The sequence below is a fragment of the Lissotriton vulgaris genome, chromosome 6, assembly GCF_964263255.1.
Source record: "Lissotriton vulgaris chromosome 6, aLisVul1.2, whole genome shotgun sequence".
NCBI lineage: Eukaryota > Metazoa > Chordata > Amphibia > Caudata > Salamandridae > Lissotriton > Lissotriton vulgaris.
Window position 1 is genome coordinate 951869457 of NC_141694.1, and position 12678 is coordinate 951882134.

General features: G+C 52.0%; 1 protein-coding gene across 1 annotated transcript in view; it reads left to right on the top strand.

Moving 5' to 3' along the window:
• The window catches only part of HINT3 (histidine triad nucleotide binding protein 3), a 276697-nt gene that overhangs the window by 251305 nt on the left and 12714 nt on the right, over positions 1-12678 (top strand). The gene's annotated exons all lie outside the window — the stretch shown is intronic.

The window sequence follows — 12678 nt, forward strand, 5'->3', positions numbered from 1 at the left end:
CGTGGGGCCGGCCATCTTGGAAAAACCACGAAGTGCTGACCGTGCAGCTCCCGAGGCTCCCTCGACGCTGTGCATTGGGGTTTGAGAAGCCCCAGCCCTGAGCAGCTTTTGCACCGAAGCTCACCCCTCCACACTTGACGAGTGCTGCGTGGGGCCCTTTTGCATTTTCCTGCTCAACGCGTTGGTCCGGTCGTTTGCCCGTTGGCTAGCGGCCCCAGTACCGACGAACCTTTGAATTTGCTCTGCCAGTCCGGTTGCTCTGGACTGGCCCTCGCTCCCCTGAAAAGGAGCACCCGCTCTGACCTTCCTGGTCCGAGTAAGAAGCGATCTTCGAATCCTGCGTGGGTTGCGCTTGCCAAGGTTTGTTTGCTCCAATCCGGAAGCCGACACCGCCGACTGCGAGAGCCTTCGTGGGACAGCTCGTGATCCACTCCTGGACATCCTCTGTGCCCCAGAGTCCACGTGGCAGCGGAGACAAGCTTCACGACAACCACCTGATTGCGCCCGACATTGCCAGGTTCCTTCCTGGTTCCACCCTGGTCACTGCTGAGTGACCCAGACTCTGTCCCCTCTGCTTTCAGGTACTCTTCATCTTCGATCCACCCTTGGATCGCACCCAACACTTCTCTTCTGGCCGCCTGCAGCATCATCATCTACAGGCTCCATAGATCTACACGACAAAAGCCGACACAACTTTGCACCTGTGCACCCGCTTCCTCTGGGTGAGGTAACTCTTGAACGCCGGTGCTCCTGTAGTGGTATACACCTCTAGTGTCTAAGTCTAAAGTTTTGGCCTTCTAGTCCAGTCGGAAGACTCTTAAAACAGTAACTCGATAACTTTTACGCATTGACTTTGCATTGGTGCATGTGTGTGCTTTCAGAGCTGCACCCGATTCCCGCGGGCTTTTCCCGACTTCAGCATTGCTAGTCCCGATTGGTCCCAGTGATTCCCCAGGCCCTAGGCATGACCACTGTTCGATTAGTGATCCTTATACCACTTTTTTAATATATGGTTTGCATGGCCCCCGGCCTCATCCATAATTGTGCAACTTTTATATGTTTAAGTGTGCTTTTGTTTAAACGCTTGTGCCTCTGCACTCATAAAGAGTACAGAGGATTATTCTAGTAATAAATACATATATTTTTATAATATATAACTTGTGTGGTGTCCTTTCATTTGATATTCCTGGATTGTGATTGGTAAAACAGCTGGCTTCACATGCCCTCTTGAGTTAAGCCTTTAAGGCTGCTTAGTCCATGCTACCCTTAGGATAGCTTGTCAATAAGGTTGACTTACAACCAACACCATAAGGGATTGTTTGGACTGATACAAGGTGCCCCCAGAATTGGAGACATCATATATCAGGCTACTTCTCACAGAGGCCCAGTTCAAGTAATGTTTTTCTGCCAATATTAGTTCGTGTGAGGACAAATTCTCCACTGTCAGATTCTGCTCACCCATCATCTCCGTTTGGTCTGCCTTGTTGTCCTCCCATACATCATTGTGTCTTTTGTCTTTTCCTCCTCCCCTCCTTGTCTGTTTCCTCTTGTGCTTGCGCCTCTTCCTCGTCCTCTTCCTCTTCCCGCGTCGGGTGGTCTCGCTCTCAGTTTCATGAGAGAGAGAGATATTTATCCACCTCTTCTTGGAAAGTTTCAGGGTGATCCCTGAATGCTGTGGCTGAGAAAAAGGGATGGCGCCACCAGGAACGGCCCACGGTAGTGACCCACGGGGACGCGTGCAGTGTCTAAACACAGCCGCGAATCACCATTAACTTCTATGTGGAAAGTCGCGGTTGGAATTTTGAAGATTAAGGACACTTAGAAGAGGACTTGGAGCAAACCCCTTTAGAACTAGGAGGTTCTAGAGTCAACACCCACGGGAGCACTGGAGTACTCGCGTTACCTCACCCAGGGAAGCCGGGTGCATAGGTGTCTTTTCGCGTCGGGTTTCGTCGTCGATTTCAATGGAGAGCTGCTGCAAAGTGCTGCTGGCTACCAAGTCGAAAGTGTCCGGGTGGATCGGAGATGTGAAGAACCTGAAAGCAGAGGGGACAGAGTCTGGGTCACTAGCCAGTGACCAGGAAGGCGACAAGCAGATGCCCAAAGATGTCGGGTGATTTCAGGTGAAGAAGGTGAAGCTTGACTCTTCAGCCACGAGGACCAGGAGACGTCGACGAGGACCAGGAGACGGATTTGAGCTGGCCCACGAAGGATGTCGAGGGCTACGGTGTTGGTATCCGGATTGGACCCAACAAGCCTTGGCAACAGCAACCCACGCAGAAAGTAAAAATTGGCTTTTGATGCAGACCAGCAAGGTCTGACTGACTCACCACTCAGTGGGGAGGCAGGGCATGTCTGGAGCAACCAGGAAACCCCAAGAAACAGTAGTTACCCTCGTGGGGACCCACTAGTCGACGGACCAGGGATCGCAAAGGAGCCTCGAGCGGAAATGCTAGAAGCGGGCCCACAGAACACTCGTGGAGTGTATGCCCACAATCCTCGGTGCAGATGGTGCTCGGGGCTTGGACTACAACTAGCCCAACGCACAACTTCGGGAAAGCTCGGGAAGTTGATGCACTTGCAAATGTGCACGATGTCCAGGAGTTCTGGTTCCACGTCACTCTTGAGGGCTGCGGGTCTCCGCTTTGCTGGGATCTCTTGTCGGCCTCTGAGAAGTCTGGAAGTCCGTGTCCCGAGTCGCTTCGGGGTCCGGCTGGAGCCTAGGAAATGCAGACAGGCAAGATGCTTCTTTGGTGCCTGTTTGAATAGGGGAGCCACTCCTTGACCCCAAGGGAGATTCTTCCGTCTTCTAGTCGTGTAGAATGTCGAAGTTCCAGGATAGATGTTGCAGAGTTTCATCCAGGTGTGATCTGAAGTCCTAAGGACTGGGGTCCCATACTTATACTAAGATAGGGAGTTGGACATACTCTGGGGACCCACCTATGGAAGGGTCTGGGAAGAGGGGTGGTTACACCCATTCCCTTTGTCCAGTTTCGCGCCAGAGCAGGGCCGGAGTGCCCCGGCAACCGGTTTGAACTGGCGTATGCACAGGAACACCAAGTGTGCCCCCAGCACTGTCTAAAAAGCATTATCTGAATGCACCCACCCAGCCCCAATACACTAAAGCCTGTCTCAGAGGTGGTTGCACCATCCTGTGACAGGAAACCTATTGTCCAGGCCTCCCCTGCTGGAGTTTCTTCCATCAGCAGGAGGTCAGACCCGTGTCTGTGGCTTTGACATCCATTTTGTGATGCCAGTGCTCTTTTAAACTATTACCGGTTAGGTCAGTGTGTACATGTCTCCCTCTAGAGGGGTGGAATTCTACCCCCGCCGGCAGGACTGGCGGGGGTAGGATTCCAAAGTGTTTGACACCAGACAAAACATGTTTCCATGCAGCCATTCCAAAGTTAGCATTTACCACGAGGTTATAATACACTTAGGAGTATATGGTCTCGCTGCATCACAGAACAGCCTCAGAGTATAGATTCCGAAAGCTGCAGAGGGGCCCTGCTCATGCATGGGCACCCTCTCACACAAAACCAAGCACTCTGACTTCAGGATTGATGAGGCCTGCCAAAGGAGTGACTGATAGGTTTATATGTGTCTGTGATTAAAGGTAGATATAGGTAACCTATATCTTAGTAAGGGGTGCATGCACCACCTTACCCAGGCTGCAGTAGCAGTTATGTGGTGCCATTTCGGAAGGCTTCCCAGGGTTGGCATAATACATGCTTCAGCCCCTGGTAGGCCTCTGGGCTACCTATGCCCTTAGTACCTAAGGTACCATATACTAGGGGCTCACAAGGGTAACCCAGTAATCAATCTGGAGTGTACCTAAAGTACTTGCAATCAATTGAGAAAGGAAGCAGCTAGGCTGGGGTCCTGGATATCAGGGCCTCACCAGACTAAAGTCGAGAAACAGTGAAACACCAGCAAAAAGTGGGGGTAACCATAGCCAGCAGATCCTACTCTCCAACAAGTGATGTAATGTGAGAGTCCATAAGTAGTGCATAGCAACGTTGTTTTAGTGTATTTCGAGGTTATAATAAAAATGTAAATTAAGGTTTTATTAACATACATAGCCATTCCATACCGTACCGCACACGACTCGCGTTGTAGCCAACCCACAGCAGGTAGCCACATCTGCCATGAATGGCCTTTGGCTTCACCCAACCCAACGCAGTTGGCCCAATCGCCAACCCACCACAAACAGCAATGCCCTCTTTAATATTATTTTTTTAAATGGTGTTCAGATCCCGCACGAATTAAGCAGGAGCCAGCATGCCTCTTTGATCTAGCAAGACTCTCCCAGAAGAACGGGGAGTGGATTCTGCAAGAGCCAGCAGGATCAGGGCACTGCAATAAAAAAGAAAGAATTTTTCCCAGGTCTTGGGAGTGTCAGGGTAACCCTACCCTGCCTCCTTATGCTTAATTTTTTGTTTCATTTTCAAGACTGTCACTGTGTCCTGCAATGGTAATCACACCATTTCTTTTCATGCTGTGGCCAATCAGAAAGGGCGGCAGTTAAAACTGGAAAAAAGATTGGGGCCGTGGCCAGGCGCCGATGAAGATGGCCGCCTAGGCACCGAGCTCCGCCGGGACTGCTGTTGTCCACACGAAATCCGGCATCAAATCCTGGTCGGAGCGCACTCCTGTCGGCGCACCAGCTCCCTTAAGTGAAGCGCTACTGATCCGCGCTTTGAGTGGAGTCCGAACACCCATTGGGGACGAAACGCCGCGAACGACTGTGCTGCGGCTGGCCCCGGGATCGAGGCTTGGAGCCTGAAGACCGGTTGGGAGGAAAATAGAGGCCCCGGCCTGCGGCCTACACCCTGAACTGGGCCGGAGCGGGGCCCGATCTCCGGCGGCTGGGCTCGGGGTGGTGCCGAGCCGCACTGCTGACTGTGACCTGGCGGGATCCAACGTGCACTCCGGAGGAGGGGCACACGAGCCAGAGGGGGTCCCGCGTGGGCCTCGTCTCGCGCTGCCATCAGCCCGTGGATGTGGCCGTCCTGCAAGATAGAGGGACGCTACCTTCGCGGCTCTGCCACGTGGACACCCTAGATACGGGGTGCCCCGAGGAGCAATATTTGGCGACGCGGAAGGTGGTGGTGACGCGGCGGCCGGAGCGGCGGTGCATGGAGCCACAGAACTGGTAGCAGAGACCCCGGGCAGAGAGCCTGACTGCTGGGCCTCGGGCCTGGTGGTTGTGACGCACGAGAGACAGGAAGGCCTACGATTAGGGCGAGCGCGCGGCTGCGCTGGTAGCCCTCCACCCGGGACAGTGGTAGCCCTGGTCCCATGGCCAGGTATGGCGGGCTGAACTGATCTTTGCCAAACAGCGGGCGCCCGTGACTGCGGCCGGCTGGCTGAGGCCTAGTGCGGCACTCCGCGAACACACGCGTGGCGCCAGACTCGACCTACCACGCAGACTGACCGACCTGCCCTAGTGAAGGAGTGGTAGCAGAGCAGGAATAGCGGCTGTCGACACCCGGGCTGGTGGCACAGAACTTGGTGGTGAAGGCACTGATACCCAACATGAGGCCCAAGACGGGAACAACAACCCAAACTAACAAACTGGATAAATATGCGGTGCCGACTGGTCCGACGCAGTCTGGGGCGAAGGTAGGAGACACCACGGGCCCAGCGGAGCCCTCATTGACCTCCATAATGGCCGCGATACAGACGCTTGGCACAAATCTCGAGACAAAAATGGACAAGATCTCCATTGAAGTTAACCTGCTATGCACAGACCTCGGCAAGACCACGGCAAGATCCAGGAATAATAATACTGACATCCAGGCACTCCAGGCCTCCGAAACGGCTCGAGGGGTGGGTGAACAAACTCGTTCACCAGCACCGCCAAATGGCTCTGAGGCTCGAGGACCAGGAAGGGAGGGCCCGACGGAGTAATATCCGCGTAGTAGGTGTGCCGGAAAACTCGGAGGGGCAAAGTATGGAGCTATTTCTGGGGGACTTAATTCTCCATCACCTGAAGCCAAAGAGACTCTCCAAGATTTTTACCATTGAGCGGGCCCACCGAGCCCTGGTCCCTAAACCCAAGCCAGGGGACCCGAAAAGAACAATAATTGCAAAAATATTGAACTACCGGGATCGTGATGCCATCCTCCAGGTGGCCAGACAACAGGGACAACCTGCAATACGAAGGGGCTACCGTCCGATTCTATCCTGATTTCACGCTGCAAGTCCAGCAAGAACGACGCTCCTTCATTGGAGTAAAGGCGGCGCTCCGAGAACGGGGCATCAAATATATGATGATCTTCACAGCGAAACTTAAGATGATTGCGGGGGGCAAATCCCGATTCTTCACCTCGCCTGCAGCGGTCCAAGAGTGGCTCGACGAGACGGCACCGGAGGTACAGGCAACGCAGGACCGCAACAACTGGAGAGAAACCAGGGCCTCTTCCCCCAGGTCGGCGGCGGGGAGATCCGCGGTAGACTAGCAGAGCCAAAGGTCGTGGCGTTCAAGATCGAACAGTCCCCGATGGGACCCGCTCCAAGACACTACAGCGCGATGAGGACTCGGACTGCGGATCCACGCCTCGTCAAACAGTAATGTATAAAGCATGCACAGGGGTAATGTTCGGTGTCACCGGTGTGGGGAAGCGGACCCATCCGTCCATTACTTCCGGGACTTTAAAACTGATCCTCGAGTGTGCCATAAACTTAGGGGACTTATAGTCTGGGGACACACAGGAATGCCGGCTGGAGTTGGGGCCGGCCCACGTTCTCCCTAACAGAGTTTCCTCGGGGTGGGGGGAGGTTCACTCTCTCCTGGGTGGGGTTGGGCGACAGGCGCTATGCTAATTGGGGCAGTGGGTAGTTTGAAACCTACAGAGCAGGGAGCAGGGTGGGGGGGTTTTGTTCGAAGGGGAGGGAGGGCGATTCCGAAAGGGGTGGAAAGACAGAAGGTTATGGGTCCATTGCAAGGTGTACCAATCGCTTTATGTACTGTTTTGAAATGTTGGGAAGGAAGGAAGGTGGGGGGGGGAGTTGGGAGGTTTTTATGGTCACGCATGGCTATTGTGAACAGAGTCAAGGAATGCACCGGTGTACAGGGACAGGCCAGCTCATACAGTAACGGATATGGCTAGGAGATGGGAGAGGAGTCTTAAGGTCCTCAGCTGGAATGTGAACGGGCTGGGCGATAGGCTTAAACGTACCATTGTCTTGCAATTTATTAAAAGTCACCTCCCTGATGCAGTATTCTTGCAAGAGACACACCTGATGGGTAATACATGCCAGGCCCTCAACAGATGGGGATATACTCTGGCGGTGCACTCCGGCTTCACCTCTGGCTCCAGACGAGTGGGAATCCTGCTGCACCGCTCCCTGTCCCTCCACATTGACAACATGGGAATAGACCCGCAGGGCCGCTTTGCAGCACTGTCTGGGAGGTGGGAGGGCTGCAGGTTACATCTGCTTTCCACCTATATCCCCCCTGGCCTTCAAACCCAATCCTACACAGACCTGGGCAAACTCCTACTCTCCCTCCCGGACAGTCAGCTGATCATCAGGGGAGACTTCAACGCAGTAGTCTCAGGGACCCAGGACAGACACCCTCCAAGAGACACACCCCAAGGGCAAAAATGGCTAGCTGACTTCCTAGAGGCCTTCGGGCTCACAAACGTGTGGCGACTGATGCACCCCACTGACAGACACTTCACATTCTTCTCCGGCCCACATCATTCATTCTCCCGCCTGGATTATATACTGACTCCATTACAGCAAGACAAGATTATACAGGAGGCCACGCACCTAGCACGTGGTATCTCCGACCATTCACCAGTCTGGACACACATCACGATCGGGAATAGTCGTGAGGGCTGCGTTCTGCCAATAAAAGCCTGACATCTAAAAAATGAGGATCTTCGGAAAACGCTGTCCCGCTCCATAACTCAATATTTCGAACAAAATGCCGGATCGGTGAGTTCTTCTATAACCTTGTGGGAAGCTTTTAAAACCGTGCTCAGGGGAGAGGCCCTGTCGGCCATCTCAGGCCGCCGTAAGGATAGGGAGGCACAGATTAATTCCATTGAATAGGACCTAAGGGCGCTGGAGGAGGCTGCACGCGCTGATCGGGAGCCAGAGGTGCACCATCGGCTGCAACTCAAAACTGCGGAATATAGGGAGATGGTTACGCAGGCTGCCCAAACAGTGGCCCGACACAAGGCGGGCAGGATCTACGACCAAGGCGACAAAGCTGGCAAACTTATTGCATGGCTTGATAAAAAACAGTAGACAAATAAGGTTGTACCAGAACTACAAACAGCTTCCGGGGCCATGGCTACGGATCCCCGGGAGATCACAGCAGAATTTGCGAGACACTTCCGGCAGGTGTATAGCAAGGGGTCGGACCGCCCGGAAGAAGACTCTGTTGCTCTGCTGAATGATATTCGTATGCTAAGCCGGTCAGATGTTGACAGGGATGCCCTAGAGGCTCCACTCGCCACGGCCGAACTTGAGCGTGCGATAAAAGACCTTCGCCCAGGTAAAGCCCTTGGACCTAACGGTCTCCCAATTGAGCTTTACAAGCTAAAACCGGACGCCCTTAGTTTGCATCTAAAACATCTTTGAAGACAGCAAAGAGGCAGGAATATTGCCGCGAGATCAACGCCTAGCCACTATAGTAGCTATACCAAAGGAAGGTAAACCGAGAGAGTCCTGTTACTCATATAGACCCATTTCCCTGCTTAACGCAGAACCGAATATATTGGCAAAAACTCTCGCCAACAGGCTTCAATCCGTCTTACCCACCTTGGTCCACCCAGACCAGTCAGGCTTCATGCCCCATCGAAACATGGCGCTCAACATCTGCCGCCTGAATGGTGTACTGGGGAGGTACCACACACTGCAAGAAGATGCGGTGGTGGTTTCACTTGACGTCACCATGGCATTTGACACCCTAGAATGGCCCTACATGATAGCGGTGCTCCGTAAAATGGGATTCGGCCCAAACTTTATAGCATGAGTCAGTCTTCTCTACTCGGAAACCCTAGCCCAAGTTGTAGTTAACAGCAAGGTCTTAGAGGTTTTCGCCCTGGAGAGGGGAACCAGACAGGGCTGCCCGCTCTCCCCCCTCTTATTCGCACTCTCCCTTGAACCACTTGCGGCGTGGATCAGGCAGGACGTATACCTCAAAGGGATACACTGGGTGGATGGATGGGAGGAGAAGATCTCCTTATACGCCGATGATATCCTCCTCTACTTGTCCAAACCACGGAGGTCTATTGTGGCAGCAATGGATATATTCACGAGTTTCGGGAAGAATTCAGGGTTCCGGATCAACTGGAGCAAGTCTCTTCTCTATGTCCTCCATGGCAGCCCCCCCAGGCTTCCCAGTGACTGCCCACTCACCGTTGCGGAGGACGGATTTAAATACCTGGGAGTTTTTGTCTCCACAGACAAGGCTATTCTCTACGACAGGAATCTATTACCGCCCCTGCGACGGCTCCAACGTGACTCTAACACTTGGCAGAAACTTCCACTATCCCTGCTGGGCCGGGCGGCCCTCTTCAAAATGATGGCACTGCCTAGCTTTCTCTACGCCCTTCAAAACTATCCAGATCCGGTACCGAACTCCTATTTTGTAGCAGTAGAGGCGGCGCAGCGAGCTCTCCTCTGGTCAGGTACACCTAGAATACTAGAATAGTGCTCCACAAACTCACACTGGGATGGTACGATGGAGGGATAGCCCTCCCAGATATCCGCAAGTACTACTTGGCTGCCCACTTGTCTGCGATCAACCAAGGGACATACAGCGACGGTAAGGACCCAGGTTATGGGATGGACAGGTGGTTACTCCCCGGTGGGAATTATGAAGCCGCACTCTATTCTAGACCTGATAAACATCAGCTCACGGGACCGACGAAACACTCCGTACAAATATGGCATATGGCGCAGCGTAAGCTTGGTTGGTCCAACACTCTGACCATGGCCACTCCACTGTGGGCATCAGAGAAATTAGGCAACCTGGGACACACAAAGGGGTTCCATAGCTGGGACCTTATTGGCATCTCGCAAATTAAAGACTTGTGGGTCCCCAAAGGGGTCAGGTCCTTTACTTACCTACAAGAAACATACAAACTAGCACACACTGAATATTTCAGATATATGCAAATTAGACACTCCCTCCAATCTAACATACCGCCGGGGACCAAGCCCCCACAGGCCTCCCCACTTGAGGACAGGCTGCTCGACGGGCACATGCCAGAACATGCCATCTCCCTCACATATAAAAAACGGATAAATATTCCTCCTGACCCACTTGTGTTCCTTAAAGAGAAGTGGGTGGCCGACGGGCTTGAGATCGATGATGAAGAATGGCTGAGTGCGCTGGCATCCCCTAAGGAGGTGGCGATATCGGCTAGACTTAGGCTCATACAACTTTAAATACTGCATGGAGTATACATCTCCTGCACTAGACTACAGTCGATGGGAAGAGGGGGGGAGGGACTCTGCAGGCGGGGCTGCGGTGAGACGGGCTCTTTCTTCCACATACTGTGGGACTGCCCATTGGTGCGGAGGTACTGGAGACGTATGGTGCAATGCATGCAAGAAGTATGGGAGGTAGACATACGCCTGGAAATGAAGAGATGCCTCTTGAACATCTGGGAACCCACAGACTTGCCTCCAAAAGGGAAAATCTGGGTCACACTGGGGCAAATGGTGGCAAAGAGGAACATCGCCTGCCTCTGGGGTGCATCCGCCCCACCGAAACTAGCCGAATGGCAAAAAGACATTGATTGGTGCATGCTGCAGGAGAAGACTGTATATACTGTGCGAGGGTGCCCCCGAAAGTGGGGGGAGGTATGGTCAAGCTGGAACGAATCTGATGCGTGTTTCTTGGTTCCATGATTCACAATCACATAAGCACTCAAAACGGCTCCATTCATTCACTTTTCAAATAAAGATGTTCACACATTTTTTATGTTCTGATTTCATTTATTTTTCATGGATGCGTCGTTATTCAATCATCATAACTTTCAAAATTCATTTTTCATTTTTCAACCATTATGCCCGATGCATTTCGAGCTAACTGCTCTTCCTCAGAGGACTTTTTATCTGGGCGGTTCTTGCAATATCTCGTGCCCGAAACGTGTGCTTTTCAAACCCGTGACGAGTCAATCTCTCTCCTTTACTTGTGGCATGCAGAAGTGACATATGTGAGCCTCCACAAACCCGCTGTTCCGGTATGGAGGATATAGAATAACATGTTGCTCTCCAAAGCTAATTCAATTTACACTATGTATCGCACTGTCAATGTATTTTACTGGTGTTATAACTGACTCTATTATGCAAAATGTATTGGCCAATTTTGTTCACTTTATTCTGCAAATAAAAAGAATAAAAAAAAAACACTGGAAAAAAGTCCCCTTTGCCAATCAGATCATAAGTTGTGTGTCCACTAGAGTCCCACAAACACAACCGTCTAGATATCTATACATTTTTAACCTTAATTTCTCAAAAACTACTGAACGATTTACTCCAAATAAAAAGCATGCTCTGTCGGTAAGGTTCTAGCTTTCTGCTAAATCTGGTGTAATTTCGTTCAGCTGTTTTGGCTGTAGCGATGTCTAAAATTCCCTATGGAATTTACATTGGGAAGTTACGTTTTGAACCCTCCCCTTTTTTTTGGCCCTTACTTGAGGGATCTTCCTGAAACTTTCCAGGAAGGAGTTGAGGTGGATGAGTGTGTTTTGGGAAATTTTTGTGAAGATTCGTCAAAGTTTACCATATTAGCAAAACAGAAAATGTTCTTCCTATCAATCAATCAAGACATTTGTTAAGCGTGCTACATTCCCGTGATGGTCTCAAGGCGCTGGGGGGGGGGGGGGGAGATGGTGCTGCTACTGATCGAAGAGCCAAGTTTTGAGAAGACGTCTGAAGGCCAGGAGCTCTTGGGTCTGCCGTAGGTTGGTGGGAAGGAAAGTCTGACTTAACTCAAACTGCAAAGGGACGACTGCCACTCCATCACTGTGTAAAATATAAATATATAATAATTACAGAATGGCAGTACCCCGGCTGGTAGTTATAGTTAGAATTCCCAGGTATAGGAATTTCTTGGAATTGTGTTTCCTGTAACTTTTCCCCCATTTGATGATTCAACTCTAAACTTTCCGAACTATACCTTTTTTTACATCGACGGTCGATGGAAAGTTTTGCTGGGATCTGCCAGGGGGGTGCAAAGATAAAAACTGGCCCTAAAACTTGCTTTTCCACCAATGCATTTTCCATATATTTTTTTTTAATCTTGCGTGGAGTGAAAACAGCTGAACATATTTCCATGAAATTTCAAGCATTATATATTACTAGCCGCCCGCCCCAGCGTTGCCTGGGGCAAAAGGGGGCTGGGGGCAGCATTTCAGGCTTGCGTGACCTTCCGCCCCAGCCCCCGCCCGCCACGACATGGTCTGTGTCCGGGCAATGTCGTGGCGGGCGGGGGCTGGGGCGGGAGTGCATGCAAGCCTGAAATGCTCCCCCCAGACCCTTAGCCTTACCGCAGTTGTTCCTGGCCAACCTCCCGCACCAGCTCCTTCCCGTCCCATGTCCCAGAGCCTTACCTGAGCCGCCGCTCCTCCCCGAGCTCCTTACTTCACCGCCGCTCCTCCTAGTCATCACGTACGTTGCTTTCTTTATAATAGTAGTATAGATTGT